We start from the raw sequence: 19,754 nt of genomic DNA on the forward strand, positions 1-19,754 counted from the left end.
GAGAGGCTTCCCCTTCGCGGGGCCCACAGCCAACCGCCTTCCATGCGCCGCGATGTCCGTGCATTCTTGGACCTCCTCGACGCGGCTTGTCGCGACGGGTCCGTGCGGAGGGACTTCGCGTAGCTCCCCTCCTCCCCCTCTGCCCCTCTCGAGCAGAGGCGAGACGAGAAGTTGGAGAAGAGGAATGAGAAGGCAAAGATCGCGGGTGGATGGCGACGAGGAGGAGAAGAAGAGATTGAGGTGGAGAAGGAGGAAAAGGAGATGAGGATGAAGAAGAAGAAGAAGAAGAAGAAGCAGAAGAAATGAGCAGTGCCGGGCAACGTAGGTAGAGGGAGAGAGGAGAATGCACCAGTGTGGTGAAGCTCATGGTGGAGGCGGTTGAGGAGGGCAGATTCGAACTCAACTTTTATGGCGCCCTGGCGTGGGCGAGCTCTTGTACGCGCGTACACGCTTTGGAACTTTCTTCGATGCTTCGACCCATAGGTCTAGTAGTGACACTATTTGGATGTAGGCTTTTCGATGACGGGCGCTAGGATGATTTCCGAGCTATGTGGGCGGTTTGGTAGGTGTATCGAATCCGTTGCCAGGCGACACTCTGAAGGCCGGAAGGTGTCCCAGAGTTTTGTTCGCATAAAGTTTTATTCGCGCGACGTACAAAGAACGTTGAGCTTTATCCTCTCTGCAGAGCACAAATTTTATTCAATTGCTATATCATGCATCATTTAGAAATCGATACACTGAAAAAAAATTTCTGGTTAGAAATGAACGAATTAAAATTTTCTGGTTAAATTTATTAGAATTCTAGTCGAGATAACCGGAATTCTGGTTGATACAATATTTATGGTAAGATCTACTAGAATTCTTATTTATACCAGAATAATTATATCAATCGGAATTCTAGTTATTTCAACTAGAATTTTAGTAGATTTAACAAAAAAATTTTGATTCGTCCATTTTCCACCAGAGTTACTATTTAATCGAACCAAATCATTTTTCTCAATGCAAAATAAATGATACGAAATAGCAAAGGAAAATCCCTCTAGTTATTGCTTTTTAATGTTATTATACAAAAGAAAATGAGAACTGTAATCCTGAGCAGCCCTTTGATGGCAAATTGGGAGTTTGCATTGCATTCCACTAAATATCAACTAACCGTAGTAATATTACAGCAATGTTGTAATTTCTTTCACTCAACAATCTAATGTATAACATGTGTTATATTACATTTTTATTGTTGAGTGGAAAATTATAATATTAATGTAATATGTTAGTCAGTATTTACTAGGATAATCGTGAAACAAAAGCAACCGTTTTTAAAGGGATGAGAATGTTAGGGAAATAATAGGGCACAAAGTATCCCAAATAATTAAACATCATCCCTTAGGAAATATGAGAAATTTCCAAACAAGTTAACAATAATAATAAATTCTATAATATTCTTGTAACTTTCAATAAAAATAAAAAGATATATATAAGCAAATACAGACAAATAAGTAGTTAAGTATCAGACACGACAATTAGAACAACCAAGCTCATTTTAAAATTAAATCAATCAGAATGGAAAGATTTGAAGCCACTCAAATCGGACAACAGTTAATATTGTGTATAAAATCTTTAATGTGGTATATGCCATACATTTCGATCCGTGGATTGGATCCTTATCAATAGCTTATAATCGTTATAAATCTATCATTATTCTTCCTGGAACAATGATATATTCTTAGAAAGCATGGAAAGAACAGTACTAAGCATGTCAAGAGACAACAATCAAGTACCAACTTGATTCTTTCAACAATCAAGTACCAACTTGATTCTTTGATAAATCAATCAGAATGTAATTTCTTCTGTGTTTAATGCATTTAAGTTAAGAAAGTGACACGAGACGATAATAACTCATTGATACCGAAAGACTTTATCTGATTAACAGGCAGTAGTCGTGTATATATTATCCCAAACCAGCAATGTGTAAAATTATGATAATATTTTTTTGAAGTTTGAATAATTTGAATTACATAGGAGAAATCTCGTAAAGTATATGTCTACTTAGATGCCTAACTGGAATAAGCTGATTCCATGGCCTTGAAAAGCGTTCTGTATGTAGTCATCGCGGACTACCGTTTCGTGGTAATATTATTCAAAGATAATATTAAATGCTCGGAAATAATGGCTCTCTCTCTCTCTCTCTCTCTCTCTCGTGCAAACTAAGCATGAGATACGGTCATGTCTCTCGATGGTATCTGCTAATTACCTTAACTGTATTGCCACGTAGTCGCACATTAGTCGTAACCGCTTTACGCCGAATGTATTATCATTCACGTGCCGTTAAGGGAAACTCGTACGAGCGTGAATTTTTACCACGTCGACATTGTAACGCGAGTTCATCGCGATCGACTGCCTGACAATAATTATGTAAGTGCTCGCATTAATCGCACATCGTGCGGGTACCACGAACAATAACGGCGCTCCTATGTTAATTAAGCTCGATTTCTCATTAGATCGTCACAAGTTGAAGTAAAAAATCGACAACATGTCCAAGGCGTTATAAGCGATGTTTCGTTAATGTAAAATTGTTCATGACGATCCTTAAATTTTTAAAGGTGTACTTGAGGATCTTGAACCTCCCGAAACCGGACCTAGATATCTTCTCTTACTCTTTTTCATTCTCCCTCTCTGTCTCTCGTATTTGCTCGCTTCACCTTCTCCTTCATACCGGTCTGCTATTCGTGGAGCCGGTCTTCACATTCAGAATAAGTCAGATGCATCGTATGGAAAAATCGGATACATATCCGTTGCTTTAATCTCAGCTGTTGCGAAAGACGTTATAGCAGACGATCAAAACGAGGAGAAAGCGAGGATGAAAAATCGCGAGTACGTCTCGCGGAAACGAGAAAAATGCACAAATGATCACGCAAGTTGGCAAGAGATGATCATAATTTATTACTTTGTACGATTATCTCTGTTCTCATCTGTAATTCGTATGAAAGCACTTAACTATATCGAAAGTTACTCAGCTATCGAGAACATAGAATCATATATTTTTTTTTTTCATATATTCATATTAATTTACAAAACAAAATTAATTACAAACAAAATATAATTCTACAGTACCATACTTGTCAATAAATTCATACGTGGAAAAAACGATGCTAAGCAAAATATTTATGTAGAAAACTCAAGCACGACGAATAATGATGTAAAAAAATTTTCGATAATCATCTTGAGCGTTCTAAATAATTATTTTGACGGTTTGATAAAATTTACTTTTAGATCTGTATTTAATAGTTAAATATTTAAATACTTCAGTAAAACCGTTCTTTCTGTGTATGGAAAAATCGAGAATATTTGAAGGGTGTAAAGTTCACCGAGCAGAAACGACCGAGGTGCTTCGATATTAAAGCGTTCGATATTATTGCCGCGTGATCAGCAAGATTCACGACGCGATGTAGCGTGTCTATATTCGACAGGCAAAGTACCACGACGAGGAGCAAACGTTCGTACTTCGGCAAGGTTACGTAGAACGCTCGTAGTCGAAATAATATTGGCGCTCTCGTGGGCACATATCGTTGTGGCTCATAAAGAAGCGAGAGCTTGTATATAGGGAACCATCTACCAAAGAGGGGGAGGAAGGGTCTCGGCCAGCGGAATGTTGCTTGACCACCCGACCATCTCCTGCCTCTCCTCCAGCATCGTGAATCCATCGAGAGAGGCGGAGAGGAGAGGAGAGAGAGGGAGAAGAAGAAGACTGGACCAACCGCCTTTGGATCCTAATGGGCTCCACACATTGGGGTGCACGAATATTCCTTTACTATCGCGGACATCTTCTCGGGAAGATTCGTAATCCGCCATGCATGAGACCTTTCTTTTAATGTTCACCGAGATACCTGTTACTCTCGAATTGTTTGCGCAAGATTTACGGAGATAGAGAACCCATAACTGCGGAAAATTTTAATATCTGCAGAAACCTGAGTGTAGGAGAGCAAAGAATTGACCAATCGCGTGATATTACGATTCCTTAAATCTAAAAATATTACATACTATGGACTTAATTTATATAAAACTTAAGAAAAGACAGGTTTTATCATTAGTTTAAAACTAAGGATATTACGTATGGAAAATATACATACATTTCTATTTATATGAAGATCCCTCTTTTTTAGAGCAAAGATTATGGAAAACAAATAAATTAATTCAGCAAATAAATTCGGAACTTTTAAAAGAACTTTACTTGGGGATGCATCTATAATCAAATCCTTTCTGCAGATTTGACATTACCGGCGAGAATTCTATCGAATGCAAATTTTCAATGCGATAACAATCGCATAAGCGATGTATCTGCTTTGATATTGATAAAAGGCGTATGTTTCTTGTGTCTCCTACGCAGATTCCACGATGATAATTTTATATCGTTTTTATCTGCCCGTGGTATCGGGGGAACGACGACTGTGATTTAGCAGAGTTAAATAATTTCTGCAATAAGCGGGCGTTAATAAGGATTTTTGCCGTATACTTTCAGCGCGCACGCAAACGAGCGAAACTTTAATTGAGTATCCATTGAACGCACAGCCGATGCAGAAATATATTATCGTGGGAAGATTCTCCATGGCGGCATGTTGTACCCCGCAGAGCCTTCGTTGCGTCTTCGTAGACGCATTATCTCTCGATACGGACGAGACAAGAACGAAAATGGCAGTGACCTATGAGGCTGTCCGTCGATGACGCGAGAGACTTAATCAAAGAAGATGCACGACTGACACTTTCACAATGGACGCGCGTATGTCTGCACTTTCTGCATCAGCCGTACGGAACGTTTCCTCGCACGCATGTCGCAGGATTGCTCAAAGAAAATCGTGAGATCGCTATACTTAATTCTAGGAAACCGCAGATGCATAGCGAAGATATACTCGCGCCGGAATTATGTCAACAGTTACGACCGGTTCGCCGTTCGTCTTCGTTTCAAGTGCTCGCGACTCGTTCGAGGTGCTTCACCGAGGACGATATAGAATATGCAAGGCTACGATCGTCTCGAGGAAACCTGATTTGCATAATCTTTAGAGGTTTATAGAGAATTTGTCCGTCTGTACGATAAAAATATTAATCTCGAGCTTTTTTTTTTTTAATAAGAGAACGACAATTAGCGACCGATTATTATCGCTGATTTGCATAAGATGAATTTGAAATATTGTTCTTATTATAATTAATAAAATCTGCATCACAACGTCTCGTAATTTAAACAGAGATTTTTTTTTATTCTACAATCTTTCCCTCTCCTTCTCTTTTTCTCCTTTATAGCAAAATGATTCGGCTATTACTGACATAAGTACTTTGAATACAACTTCGTCAGTATTCAAAGAAGTTTCGCAACTAGTCGCGGCTGGTGGATCAGCTTTCTGCTCGAGCACCGCCTAAAATTATTCCACAAGCGTTCTGCATTCGAAAGGTACCATGTCGTCCGCGGAATATTACGTGATTTCTACGTTTTCGGCAAACATTTGCAGTTAACGAACGCGAAGCTGGTCCTCTAATATGATAATATAGCAGCGTACAAACAGAATGATAACAATAACTGCTGGCATTGTATCAGTATTTAAAATATATTACTTATGCATGTGCTATTTCGTACGATAAGAATGGCAAGGCTATTAACTACAAGAATAGTCCCATAAACCGTAGTATAACAAAAAAAGATGAGTATTCTATTTTTAATGATTATGAAAAGTAACTATCTTCTTAATTAAACTTATTATCCTGAACAGGTAGATATTTTTTGTCACATCAGTATTCGAGAACCGCAGTATTCAATTTGTTTCCTTAAGCATTTTTGGTCTTCTTAGTGTGGTTATCTTTCTTACATGCATAAAATTTCCTTTTGTCCAAAGATAAAAATAATCTCATTTGTCACATCGGCAACTGTACTAAAATAAGTATCTAAAAATAATGTATCATACCTTTAATCTTTCATATATTTCTTTTAAACATATTTTTTCACAAATATTCTTACAAATATTCAGTAGTATTGAAACTGAAAATTAAATTACATCGCTACAAATATTTATTAATTAGATTTGCGTGGTGAGAGCGCTCTCTCTCTCTCTCTCTCTCTCTCAAAAGAATAATGATAATCTAATCTCTTGAGATTATATTAATGTTTCGTTATTTCTAACTTCTATATGTGCCAAAATGTAAATCAATCCATTTCTGTAGTTATACTTTCAAAGTAAAAACATCCATATATATATTTAAGATAAGAAATAATAAACTAAATTTGAGTTTTTAATACATCTTCTTGAATTAAATTGTTTAACTCCGTTGTTTTAAATTAATGACATATCAAGTAGGAGCAACGGCGATTTATAAAAATGATTTAAAATAACTTAAATTTAACAATGTGAAGTGATATTTAGTTGGATTACAAGCAGTGTAATCAGATGAAAAACGAGAAGTTTCAAGCGCGATCTGGAAAACAATATTTTCGTTTATCATCTTCGTCTCGCTAGTTTTTGCGAACATGGAATAAGTATCGTCTCTCGAAGTCTCGACGAACAGCGAGCCTCATAAGCAAGCGTGACAAATGCAGACAGCCGTGCCAATTATTTACACAACAACTCACGTTCCCGTCGTCAACAAATAGTCCACGTGCACCACGCACATAGTTATCGTCTCTTTTATTTCTCTTTGACAATTCCTGTCGACGAAAGATATCGAAGCGAGTGATTCTCTTGTACAAAATCTCAAAAATTTTCGAGATCTTAATAATCGATGAAAAATCGATAGATATTTGAATAACAAAATTAATATATCCTTTTTTTATAAGCAATAATATGGAAAATCACAATAAACTTTGACTTTAAAGGCATATATACTCTCTAAAATTTAAAGTGAATCTTACTCTGAAGTGGAAATCTCACTCTTAAAGATTGAAAATTATGCCACTCTTCCAAGACTGGACTTGAGATACCATTCCAATTAAGAATTTAGAATATATTATAATAGAGTCTAACTTAGAGTATAAGACTGTCTGGATTAATAAATATGTTATTCCAATATGGCGACTTTATGCTGGATCTGGCTAGATTCTTTTTGCCATATATACACTAAATTCGATTACACACACCATAATGCATATTAAAGCTGTTACACTGATTTAATTTGTGAAAATATAAAATAAAAATATTTTGGATTATAAAATATAGATTTTACTTAACAGCACAATAAAATGTATTGAAGATTTCACAGTTTAATCCGTCTTTATATTTACATATTAAACACATATTTTTCAATTTGTGTACGATGGCTTTAATGTACACCAACTAGTCTGCATTGAGTGCATTTAATCGAATTTGTTATTAAGCATTTTGTGTATTACTTATAAGCCTTATAGTCTTTATGTATCACATCTACATTTTTTAAAAACTAGTGTAACTTTTCCGTAATATACTTGTTGTCTTCTCCGCAAGAAGACCTTATTTTATCTCGAAATCGAGAAACCGGTAGAAATCGATGATCTGGAAAGTTTCTGATCCGCTCGGATAGCGCATCAGACAATGACGACAACGACGACAACGGCGACAACCACGATGATGTAAGTAAATCAAAGTCTTCGGGGCGGAAAATGAGAACGAGACACCGTTCGTCGCGGTTTGCAAGCTGGCATATTTCTTTCGGTAGCAGTAAAATAGAAGCCAATGAATTACTGGCGTGGCTCCTTAGGCGAAAGATTTACTCAGATAACAAAACTGATCCACTTGAACTTGAAAAGTATTCATTTTCTTAAGTTCTTTATGAATTAGCGTAATTTCTTCAAAATAAATTCAAAAAGAATTTAAAAATATATACAAATACAATTTATACATATTTGTAAATATATTACCTTTAATAAAAGTAATATTTAATTTGCATAAAAACCAAGGTATGATTTATTCTATTCAAAATTAAGAAACAGAAAAAGATTAGAAAAAGAATATCTTTTGATTTTGAAAAAGAGCTTATACGATATATTTATACTTTATTATTTGTGACATAAAAATAAAGTCGTTTGGAACTCTCAAAAATACTTTTAGATAGAACAGAAATGCGACTAAACAGGATTTCATTTTGTAAATCGGTAATTAAAAAAAAATTTTTCTCGGACTGGAACTCTTCTGTGCTATCTGGATACTTAACCGCGATATTCCGTAACCACCATTACGACGCATGTAGACCGCAATATCGCTGCCGCGTTATAGGCAGAAATATACATAGCTGATTAATGCGAGCGCGTCCAAATACGGCGTGGCGCTATCACTACCGGATTGCAAAAACCAGTTATCAAATTATATATGCATAATTGTCTTCTCACGAGTTCCTACGAACGAACCGCCGAAGCCGTCGATTTGTGATGTCAATCTCGATGTCGGTAGCGGACGTGATACACGCGGCTATCTCGATCGTCAAGCTGTTGCGTAGATTGAAATCGGTATAATCTTGGATTTCCTTGCGACGTAGACATACGAAAAAGACATCTACGTTTCTATATGGCGATGCGAATCGCGTAAGATAAATATTTCTATCCTTATAACGTACAAAGTTGAATTCAGAGAAAAATTCTATTGACTCTCTAATAGCAGTGAGACTTTTGCAGAAAAATTTTTTCATTGTACCTGTCAAATATATGCCGATCTGCACAGATCGTACAAAGATTTATTTTATTACGTGAGAAATATTTGTAACCAGGAAACGAAGAGAAAGTCTCGTTAGAAGAGTAATTGGACGAATAAATTGCCGGCAATCTATCGACCTACCCAACGTCACGTCCGCGTAAAATCATCATTTGATCTGTTTGCGTGAGTCATATGTTGAATCGAATCGAACTGAGCGCGGATCATTTCTGAGAAAGAAGATCAATGCACCGATCTCTCCAAGCTGGAACAATGAGCGAAATAATGTAACTGAAAATTTTAGTACAATTTTATCGACGCAAATCACTAATTAATCCGCGCAATTGCGGATACAGAAATTGAAGAGCGTCGAGGATCTACAAGAGAAATGGGACATTCACGCTGATTTAATGAGGCACCGTCGAGGCTCGCCGAGTGACGGCTGATGGCGGCAATTTAATCGAATGGCGACTGCTCCGATCGTGTGAGCTACGTTTCTCGGCCTCGTTGATTGCCAAAGTTATATATCCTCTTCCTTACGAGAAAAGACCGCGCCGTGAAGACATATCACGAAAAGAACGAACGCTACCGTTAATTCAGTCGCATTCCGGATCGACGTTATCGATGACGACGCGCCTGCCGATCGACGCGATTAAATTCGAGTCGACGAGACACATTCCGTTCGGTGAGAGTAAATCTCCCGATTATACTTGGTTGCTGTGTCATATTCACGCCCGTTGTTCGCCACTTCGCGTTTATCTTCTTGCTTCGATCGCTACAATGCTTTCCAATCTGACTTTCAGTATACTTTATTAGGTGGTTCGCCTTCAATGAGGCTCTGTAAAAAGTGTATCCCAAAAGAATTCATTCAATGTATCGTGTCTTAAAAGCGCAGTTTCGTAGGCATTACTTTGTTTCGAATAATGCCTGTAAAATATTTTTAAATAAATTTTTCGTATTTATTTCTAGATTTGTTTGCCAAGCATGGAATTGCAATATGTGGAATTTTCTCAAATTTGGCTTCTCTAATTTTAATACTCTTCTATATATACTTTTATAGACATTAATACCGTCTTCTTCATATCATAATGGACGATCCCGCTAGAACGATATACTATATATATCCATGTTCCTTACAGAATTCCAATTTAATATTGAAAATTACTTATTTTGAGTATTAAAAGCATTGAACAATAGTCCTTTTAATACTAAAAATAAGTAATTTTCTGTGTATTAAACTGGATTTCTATAACAAAATTAAAGTTACATTACAAATGGACATTTAAACTATCAAATTATATATGTACATACATCCCTTACAGAAATTTAATACACGAAGATAGTAATTAATTACTTAATTTGAGCATTAAAAGCACAGTTGTTCAAGACTTTTACTACTTACAATAAGTATTTAATCTATCTTCGTGTATTAAATGTCTGTATAAGAATGTATATACATCTATAATTCGACTTACGTCTATTTGTAGATTAACTTTAATCTTCTCAACTTACTTTTTAGTTCTAAAAATTGAAAAATAAAAATTAGATTAAACCAAGATTAAGGTTAATCTACATTAGTACAAATGGACATTAACATGCGCAACTGCATACTCACCAGTATACAGTGATTGGCAGTACAAAAGTATTCTTATTGGTGAAAGTATTCTGTAACTTTTATATTCCACTCTCATCATCCGTAAGGTCAGAAAGGAGTTCTAACTATAATTCGTTGTTAAGCACAGCAAGTTATTGATTTCGTAGACAGATAAATAAGGAGGCTGTGCGTGTCATTCGTGCGTGTTCGCTCTTTAAAAGTTGAAAAGAATTTTTTTAGGGTGGAAAAAAATATGTCCTAGCAAAATAAAAAAGAGTTCGGAATTTAATAGTACGTGATCTCAGAGTAAAACGGGAGCTCCGAATCATGACGTCGTATAACAAGATCGATCGGCGAGACGTCGAGTCGTCCACCACCCTTGATCATCCCCCGAACCGGTGGCGGCGGCGGTTCGCTATAGAGCGACTGCGAAGAGAGTCCGCAAAAAGGCATCTCCTCCGTAAATAGCTCGGTCTTGGCCAGCCACGCGATGGAGGAGCTCCTAACCGTTCTAACGGCCACGAGAAACGCCACATGACGACGAAGAGGAAGAGGAGACGAAAAAATGAGCAGGAGGCAGAGGAGACGGCGAAAGGATGACGTGGAAAGAGAGACGAGCTCACGTATGAACATCCGGATAACCGCGCGTAAAACTAAAGCAGCGGCGATTGCCGGCTGCGGAGAGTCTTGTCGGAGACAAGAGTAGCCACGACGGCGACCGCGAAAAAGAAAAAGAGGAAGAGAGGAAGAGGAGAGGAAGAGAAGGCGGAGGATAGGTGAAAGAGAAACAAGATGTGGAGGAAGAAGAGGAGACGAAATACGAGCGAGACAGCGGGAGGCGAGAAGAACGTAAAAGAGAGAAGGAAGAAGATGGCGCGTTCTCTCGCGGCGAGATTGCCGACGAGGTCCAGACCAGGCTCCATCTGCATAACCGGTATATACCGGCAACGTGGACCAACGTGGAGGCAGAATCGAGCGTGTCCTCGGTACGTTATATCGCTCGACTCGTCCTCGCGCGCGATGGCAGAGCCCGAAGATCTCGAGAGAGGGAGGGAGGGGCGATGGAAGATACGGAGAGAAAGAGATGGAGGAAAATGGTAGTTCAACAGGAGGCTGCGATGTTCTCTTTCTACGCTACGCGGCTGAGAAAGAGCGCACGCGGTGCTCGAAGAAACCAGCAAGAAGAGAGAAAAGCGTAGGCGCGAGTACTCGACGACCGATGACATCATCGGAGCTCTGCTTCTCTCGAGTCATTCTCCCGGCAGCGTTGCTCTCTTTCTCTCTCTCTCTCTTTCTCTTTGTTATATCTCTTGCTTTATCGTTTTTATCTTTATCTTTCTCTATCTCTCTTCTCGCTCGATTTTTTCCACAGCTTCCGCTAGATCAGTCTCATGCGAGATTCAAGATCCAGGAAAACCGGATGTTCGACTGAACGTGTAGGTGCAGTATTCCCCAGTTACAAGATCATTCGATCATGATCTTGTAGCCAGGACGTGGATTTGTTTATCCTGGAACTGCCTCGGCAGTTCACCGAGAGCGAATGAGATAAAGCTGACATTTCATGAAGTCAGTTACTTGGATTCAACCAAACAGATAAAACTCGAGGATTCGTTTGAGAATTCCGAGAATCCATTCAAAAATAGTAGGGATATTTTGTGATTTTCTAACTGAAATTAAAAAATGATCTTGTAAGCGGCAAATATTATACATCGGTATCTAGAAGATATTCTGCTGCGGGCGACAGCGAGTTAGCTTGAGAGATCAATCTTCATCCTTTTTACATTTATAGCTTGTATGATTAACGGCCAGCGACCTATTTCTCTGCGATAAAAATTTTATTAGGGATAAGATAATTTAAGAGCGATAAATAATCTTTTTTTATAACTTCTTTATGCTGGATTTTCTAACATTAAATTACTATACTTAATATGATTCATGTTTAAGTATTCCATTAATCTAGGACAGTTAGAAAAATAAAATATTTTTGTCTTAATTAAATTTTAATGAAATTTGATTATAAATTTTTTATAATACAATTCTAGATCCTAACTGATTAATTATTTTTCTTTCCCTACATATACATATGTATATAAGATGCACTGTAAGTTCCAATGTGTTTTTTAAAATTATATATAAAGTTAAATATTTAAAAATTTTTCTATTTATTAAATAATTAAAAAATCGTTAATCTGTTTCATCAATTTATACATACTTCGTATTAAAGAATAGTTGCCTAATTAAAATACAATTGTTTTTTGTAAATTTAATAGTTGATTAGCCGTTTTAATAAACTGAAATAAAAGGAAACGTATACTATTATAATGTATACTATAGATTATCAATATTAGCAGAACACAGTTTTAAATCGATATTTTATATGTCATACATTATGTGTACAAGATTTTTCAAACCTGTTGATTAGCAGCAGAACAGAAAGATCGAAGAACTCTGTCTTGTAGCCAATCAACACACTTTAAAAGTTTGTTGTATGATACATGAAATATTAGATTTAAGATGCTATTTTATTTGTACGTTTTTGTCGTATGACAAATGTGCAAGACAGAGAGAGAGGTTCTCGGATCTCTTTATCCTATAGCCAATCAACAGATTGAAAAATTTATTGTACGACAAAAACGCATAAATGAAATAGCGTTCTATAATATTCATCAAAAATGCCAACATAAAAAAAACAACGTTCTCTATCTGGTGCAGGAATATACTAGATTTCGTTTTAGTCCTGGGCCCCTATTCTTGAAAATAATCGAATCCCTGTATAGTATCTCCTATTCTGTAATCTTTAACGATAATACGATATTGTTAGACCGTTATTTTATTTTTGTCGTACAACAAATATTTATAAAATAAAAATAAAATTTTTTAAGCCTGTTGAGATTGCTTGGCTATGGGATAGAGAGATCCGAGGACCTCTCTGTCCTGTACACATTTGATAATACTATATGATAAAAATGCACAAATGAAATAGCATCCTTATGCTGTCGTTGCGCAGCTTTTTCATGTAAAATATCTGCGCAACGACATCCTTAACTAGTACAATTGTCGTTAGAAAGTTACAGAATGAATCTATTAGGCTATGTTCAGATCCCCATTCACGTATTACTCCATCTTTTTTATTTACCAAACGTTAAAAAAGAATGACATGACACCTAGGTAAGAACACCCGAGTAAGAATCCGAACACACTCCTTTAAGCACGTTCTGTAACTTTTTAATAACAATTTTAATAACTAATTAATGCTCCAAAATTGACTGCCAGTACTGAAAATCTATAATGCATGTAACGTAGGCTAGTATCTATACATTTGTCGTGCAACAAAAATTTTAAGTTCATAATTGATTTCCAGTGACATTCTACGATGAAACTGTGATACTGCCACAAATGTATGCAGGACAGAGAGATCCTCGGACTTCTCTATCCTACATCCAAGCCAATCAACAGAACTCGAAAAATTTGTCGTATTCTGAAACAGCCAGAATAGGCCCATACTGTAAAATTAACGTAAACGCGTTGGTGAAACCGCATTGTGATTGCGTTCGAGCAACATCTTCGCTGTTGGTCATCGTTACTTATCTATTCGCGCGGAGACTTCAATGCTCGCGCAACCGCAGCCGCAATATCGTATTCTTGGTGAACATACGCAATACCGCCGATACCTTCATTCAACCACTACGATAAATCGCATCAACTGATTAAAAATTAAGACCAGGAAGGTAAACCAAGAAACGCGAGGATAAATATAAAAATTTATAACTTATGAATGGTTTTAATTTCTCATTATTAATTTAAAAACTGAACAACAAACGTTTCGACACCGATCGGGTCATTATCAATGTTCGCGAATAGATGTTATATGAATTAAATAATCTGGTCAAACACAATAAAATATACATTATTACGTCTTTAGACACAGATTAGAAAAGATATTCTGACTTCTATCACAAGGCTATTTACGTTTTTATTTCTATCGACTATATGAATTTAGCTTCATCGTTTAACTCATCTTTGACCATTTTTAATCTTAATTGTCAATTCACTCTTCTTTCTAGAATATCAACTAAATTATTATGTATGACATAATACCATTTCGCACAACAAAAACCATCAAGACTCGTAACTTTTACAATAACTAACACCATCACGGATGTACCATGTTGACTGTACTGAACAACCAAACTCATACATCGCGAGGACAGTAAATAGTTTTTATTCTGTTAATTATAGAATTGACTAAATTATGTAAATTTATGATTTTATATATTTTATTGCGTTTCACTGGAATTATTTAATTCATATAACATTTATTCGCGAACATTGATAATGACCCGATAGGTGTCGAAACGTATTGTTTTATTTATAATTTTATGTTTATAATGATCATTTTCACATTCAGATATTAAACGTTTTTAATAAAATAGATTCGTAGGCCTTCTAATTTACCATTGTGATTTATTTTTATAGAACCATATTATCTTTAATTTAAGTTTTAAAAACTGAAGAACTGAAGAATTTTAGATAATATCCCAGGAAAAAAGGTTTCATATATAATTATATATAAAATTAACATATTTTAAATATAATTATATATATATGATATGTCTATTATAACATTTTTCCCGGAATAAATTAATATTATACAATTAAAAAAACCAATTAAATTCACTACTTGAAAATAAAAGAAATGAATTAATCGTTAAACGAACATGTAATTGTCGTAATAGAGGAAAATAAAAAAAAACATACGATGGAATAATTGTAGATATTCCTAATAATACAGTAATGAAATATCGTAAGTAGATTCAACGTTCTTCTTTCTAGTCACTTGATAGTATTACATATTCTTATTCCAAACTATCGATTATTATTTGAAAATATGATTGCATTTAGCGGTAAAAGCAGTTCAGTGCAATGTGTTAGACGGGCCGGGTTTCAGACGCATTCGTGTCCAATGTAGCTTCAGTAACGTACCGGCCACTAATAAATAGGAGATCATTAGTCGCCTATATAAAATTGTTTCAAAAATGTTGAAAATTTTTATATAATTTACATATTTTACATATATATACAATATTTAAATATATATATTTAAAATATATTAAAATTGTCAACATTTTCAACCCTAAGCGACTAATGATCTCCTATTTAGGTACTAGTGACCGATACGTTACTGAAGCTAAATTGGTGGCGCGTGCGTTTGAAACAGGGTTGCCAGATTGGGCGATTTATCGCAATTTGGGCGACCTCAGAGTCGAAATTGCGACTGAATTTGAAGCTTTTGCGATCGTCGCAAATTGGGCGATTTCGAAAGAAAATTATGCGACTTTTGGGCGATTTTCAGTTTTCTATAAAAATTGGCATTCGTGCGAGTACACTGTATGTATATACAGTCAGAAGCAATGAGATTGCGACACTTTTTTTTCGATTCATGAATTCATAAATAAGAACCAATCGCTCGGTGAGTAAGCTGCATTCCGAAACCTATCGAAAAAAAAGTGTCGCAACCTCATCGCTTCTGACTGTACATACATATGTATATACCGTGAAGCATACGCATAAGGAAATCGACTAATCAGAGTCCTTCATTTCTACCCTAGGAATAAAGAATTTTGATTGATTGCAAATCAACAAATGGTCGCATTGGTCGCAACGACAAATTCTGAATTCGAATTCGGTTTGCTCAGATGAATGAGTGCTGCAACAAATTCGTACCAACTGATAGAATGTACGAGCTCTTTACATCACAGATGTATATAGAACTTGAGCAGGTTGCTACAGTTGATCGATGGCCGAGTTGATGCTGAGAAGGACGATATAGATTTTTACGAGGCCCTGGAAATTTTCCCAACAGATGAAGTTATTGTATATTAATTTTGTAACATTTTGTAGGAGTTAGGTCGATTTGTTAAAAAAATGTAAGTGCAATTATTGTGCTAAATATTTTTTTACTAATAGTTATTAGTTTAAAGAACATATATGGACTAGTCTGTAAACGATTCATTGTGATTTAGAATAATAATAATCAGGGTTGGGTAGTAACTAGTTAAAAGTTAAAAAAAAAAGTTAAAAAGTTAATAACTTTTAACTTAACTTAGTTAAAATTAACTTATTTTAAATGCATTAATTTTTAACTTAATTTAGTTGCTTTTAAACTTTAATTTATTAACTTTTTTAAAAAATTTTTCTATCTCTCTTAATGCTAATATTTTTTTTTCTTTTAAAGTCAAACATTAGAGAATTAATTTAGAAAAAGTTCAATGATTTTATGATGAGAGATCTATGATAAGAGTCACACCATACAGTAGCCAGTTTTTATTGATTCGCTAGGTTTTGTCAAATCCCGCTTATATTTAAATCACACTAATTTTAAATATCATAAACGTTATATTTCAGCAACATAAATATGAAATGAGCCTTAGATGAAGAATTGTTGTAGAATAGTATGCATATCCACTCATTTTCTAAATTTTTACGTATATTTTTTGTTACAAATAGTCGATGTAGTCGTAAAAATGCATGAGCAGTCGTTCCAGAAGTTAAAGAAAGATAAATACAGGTTAAAGAAAGAGAAATAACGCAAACATATACCCTTCTCTCTCGCAAGATTTTAACAAAAACGCCTTATATGGTGTGACTCTTATTATATATAAGTAACTTATATGTGACTATAAAATTAAATTTACCTAATAATCTATATTTGTAAGTGTTATTTAAAGTAATCTCATTTTAAGAAAAATTAGAACATTCTGATCTCAAAAATAATTTTTTTCAAAATTAATTTTTTTTTAGACTTAAGTTAATTCAATCTTAACTTAACTTTTATTAAGTTAATTCTTTATTCCTTCAACTTTTAACTTAATTTTATTAATTTTATAAGCCATTAACTTTAACTTAATATATAGTTTAAAAAAAACATTAACTTACCCAACCCTGATAATAATAAATAAGGATTTCTTATTGGTTGTGCTCTCACATGAACGTCTTATGAAATCTAATATTGAAATAGATAAAGAAATATACATATAACAAAATTTGCATTATATTTATATTCTACGCTTCCCCCCCTTTTTTAGTAAATTGATGCATTTATCACATTTTGCGATTTTGGGCGATTTCAGCGCGCTCGGTGTGCGATTTCACGTATTACATATCTGGCAACCCTGATCTGAAACCCAGCCCTTCTAACAACAGTAACAACACTTCATTCAGTGAGCATTTAGTCATTGTTTAATATTGGTTTCTACCCCAGGCAGCATAAAATAATTATAATAAATATTCATAAATATTTATTTCTGTTTATTTTTTTAAATATTATTAAATATTAATAATTAGTTTATCAGTGCAATTTTGGTTGCAGTTTATTATTTATCCATTACTTATCATCTATTGCATATTGCATAGTATTTAATAAGTTTTTTTTCACAGGTTATGGAACTCGATCGTATATCTTTAGCAGGGATGCATTCAATTAGATTCCTCGATGAGTGATTGCTAGGTGGCTAAAAAAGAGTCTATAAATTGCTACAAGATGCTTTAAGAAGCTATACGGAACCGAAACAATAACAAAAAATACGAATGCAAATATAAATAAAGATAGAGATCGATTGACGATGAGTTTATAGTAGTAGCTTTTGCATTCTTACTCTTGATCTTGTAGCTCTGAATGCTTCCAAATAAGAATTCGAAAACCATGCTTTATTATTTCGAAGAAGAGTCGGAAAGAATTTAAATGGAAAATCTTTTGAATAGTCAAGAACGTGCAGAATGCGAACCCATTTCTGTGTGGAAATTTCTATTTTGATGCAAGCGGTTTCGAACAATAATACTCAAGAGACACTCCTTTTAAAAACGTGCTTATTCATTAATGGAAATACTCCAAAGAATTTTTACGCCCTTTTCATGAGATGTTTTCAAAACACTCTTGATTGGTTAAGTATGAAATCATACAAAATCACGTAAGTCTAGTTTTCCATTATCTTTTTTTTTTCATATCTTTTTTATTTTTTCACAAATTAGAGAAAATATAAATGATACGAGTAAGCTGTAGAGGCAAAGATTACAAAAAAAGTATTTGAGATATGTTGTCTAAAGTAATAGTTATGTAATGAATTTCTTAGGAAAGATTTCATAGAAAATGAAAAATAAATTAACTAGAAATAATATTCCATAAGTCTTTGTCTTCAAAATAAGTTGAAAAAAATCTGAACGAGTCCCTTACTGAGTGATCTTAAAAGAAAAATTTTTCTACCTGTACAGTTTGTGGACGATGTTTCTTCTAGGGTCAAAATCCTTGCAAAAATGTCAGAAGATCTAGAAACTTCTTTTCTACCTGTCTAGCACCCCTGTGTAGTAATTGTGAGAAACTTTAGATATCTCGAAAAGAATAGAAAAGTATGCTTTGATCTCTTACAATAGTCTATAACCCTTATAATACGCGACAACTTACAGATGTAAAGATTACAATATATGCAAAATAGATAAAATTTTCCTGAAAAGAATTTCGAATCGTTATGTCGCAGTTAAATTTATCATAAGGACGAAATGTTTTCTTATTTCTTCTTTTGATAAATGGTCTAAGGCCAGTATTCACATAGTCAGATCTTATATTCAAGACCGTCTTAAGTATGGTCTTAAGAAGTCACGAACCAATCAGAGGGCTGCATTAGCGTCTTAAGACATTACTTAAGACGGTCTTGAAATAAAAATCGACTATGAATACCAGCCTAAGTTTTCCAAAAATTAATTTTGAAAATACCGCACGAGAAACTTTGTGAATTATCATCAAATATGTATTACAAACATATTTTTGCAGTGCAAACCTCGTAATAGCGCGCGATTCAGGACTCTGAACGTGATGAAATTCAAGGCCTCATTAGGGACTGCTATCCCCATTCATACTACTCATGCGTCTAGCGTGTATAAAAAGCATTTTGTACGCCGTTTCGAGATTCACTGTTCGAGGTATTAGTGTATATTTACACAAAATTTTGTAATAAATACAAAATTTTGTGTAAATATCTCATTTGCGATTCTTTTGAAACCACTAATTATCAGTTTGACGTATAATATTAAGAATGGTATTTATCTGGTGATTTTTTTTTCAGGATCACTTTCCAAGAAATGTATAATCCACATTTATAAGGTTTTATAAATAAATCATCTTATAAAAGTGATACAAATATAGGTCTTTTAAACAACTTGCACAAAGCAATATCAGGAAGAAGAGCCCTGTATTTTGGAGGTTAAAGGTTCACTCTCGTATATTCTATTCACTTTGTTGTTTATGATGAATTTGGGTGGTGCATAGAATATCTTTGGAAGTCTTACCACACAAATCAAATCAACTCTCTTTTTGTACAGGACATTTTTTTTCTCTTCCATCACGGGTAGACTACTACATAGATAGTAGTTCAACGCAAAGAAAGGAGCAGGTAAATATCTACATATTACTTAACAATTTAATTTGACAAAACTTCCACAGGAATGTTTTGGAGTTTATCTTTCATAACTTTTGG

This window comes from Trachymyrmex cornetzi, unplaced genomic scaffold (genome assembly GCF_001594075.2).
Source record: "Trachymyrmex cornetzi isolate Tcor2-1 unplaced genomic scaffold, Tcor1.1 scaffold92, whole genome shotgun sequence".
Taxonomy (NCBI): domain Eukaryota; kingdom Metazoa; phylum Arthropoda; class Insecta; order Hymenoptera; family Formicidae; genus Trachymyrmex; species Trachymyrmex cornetzi.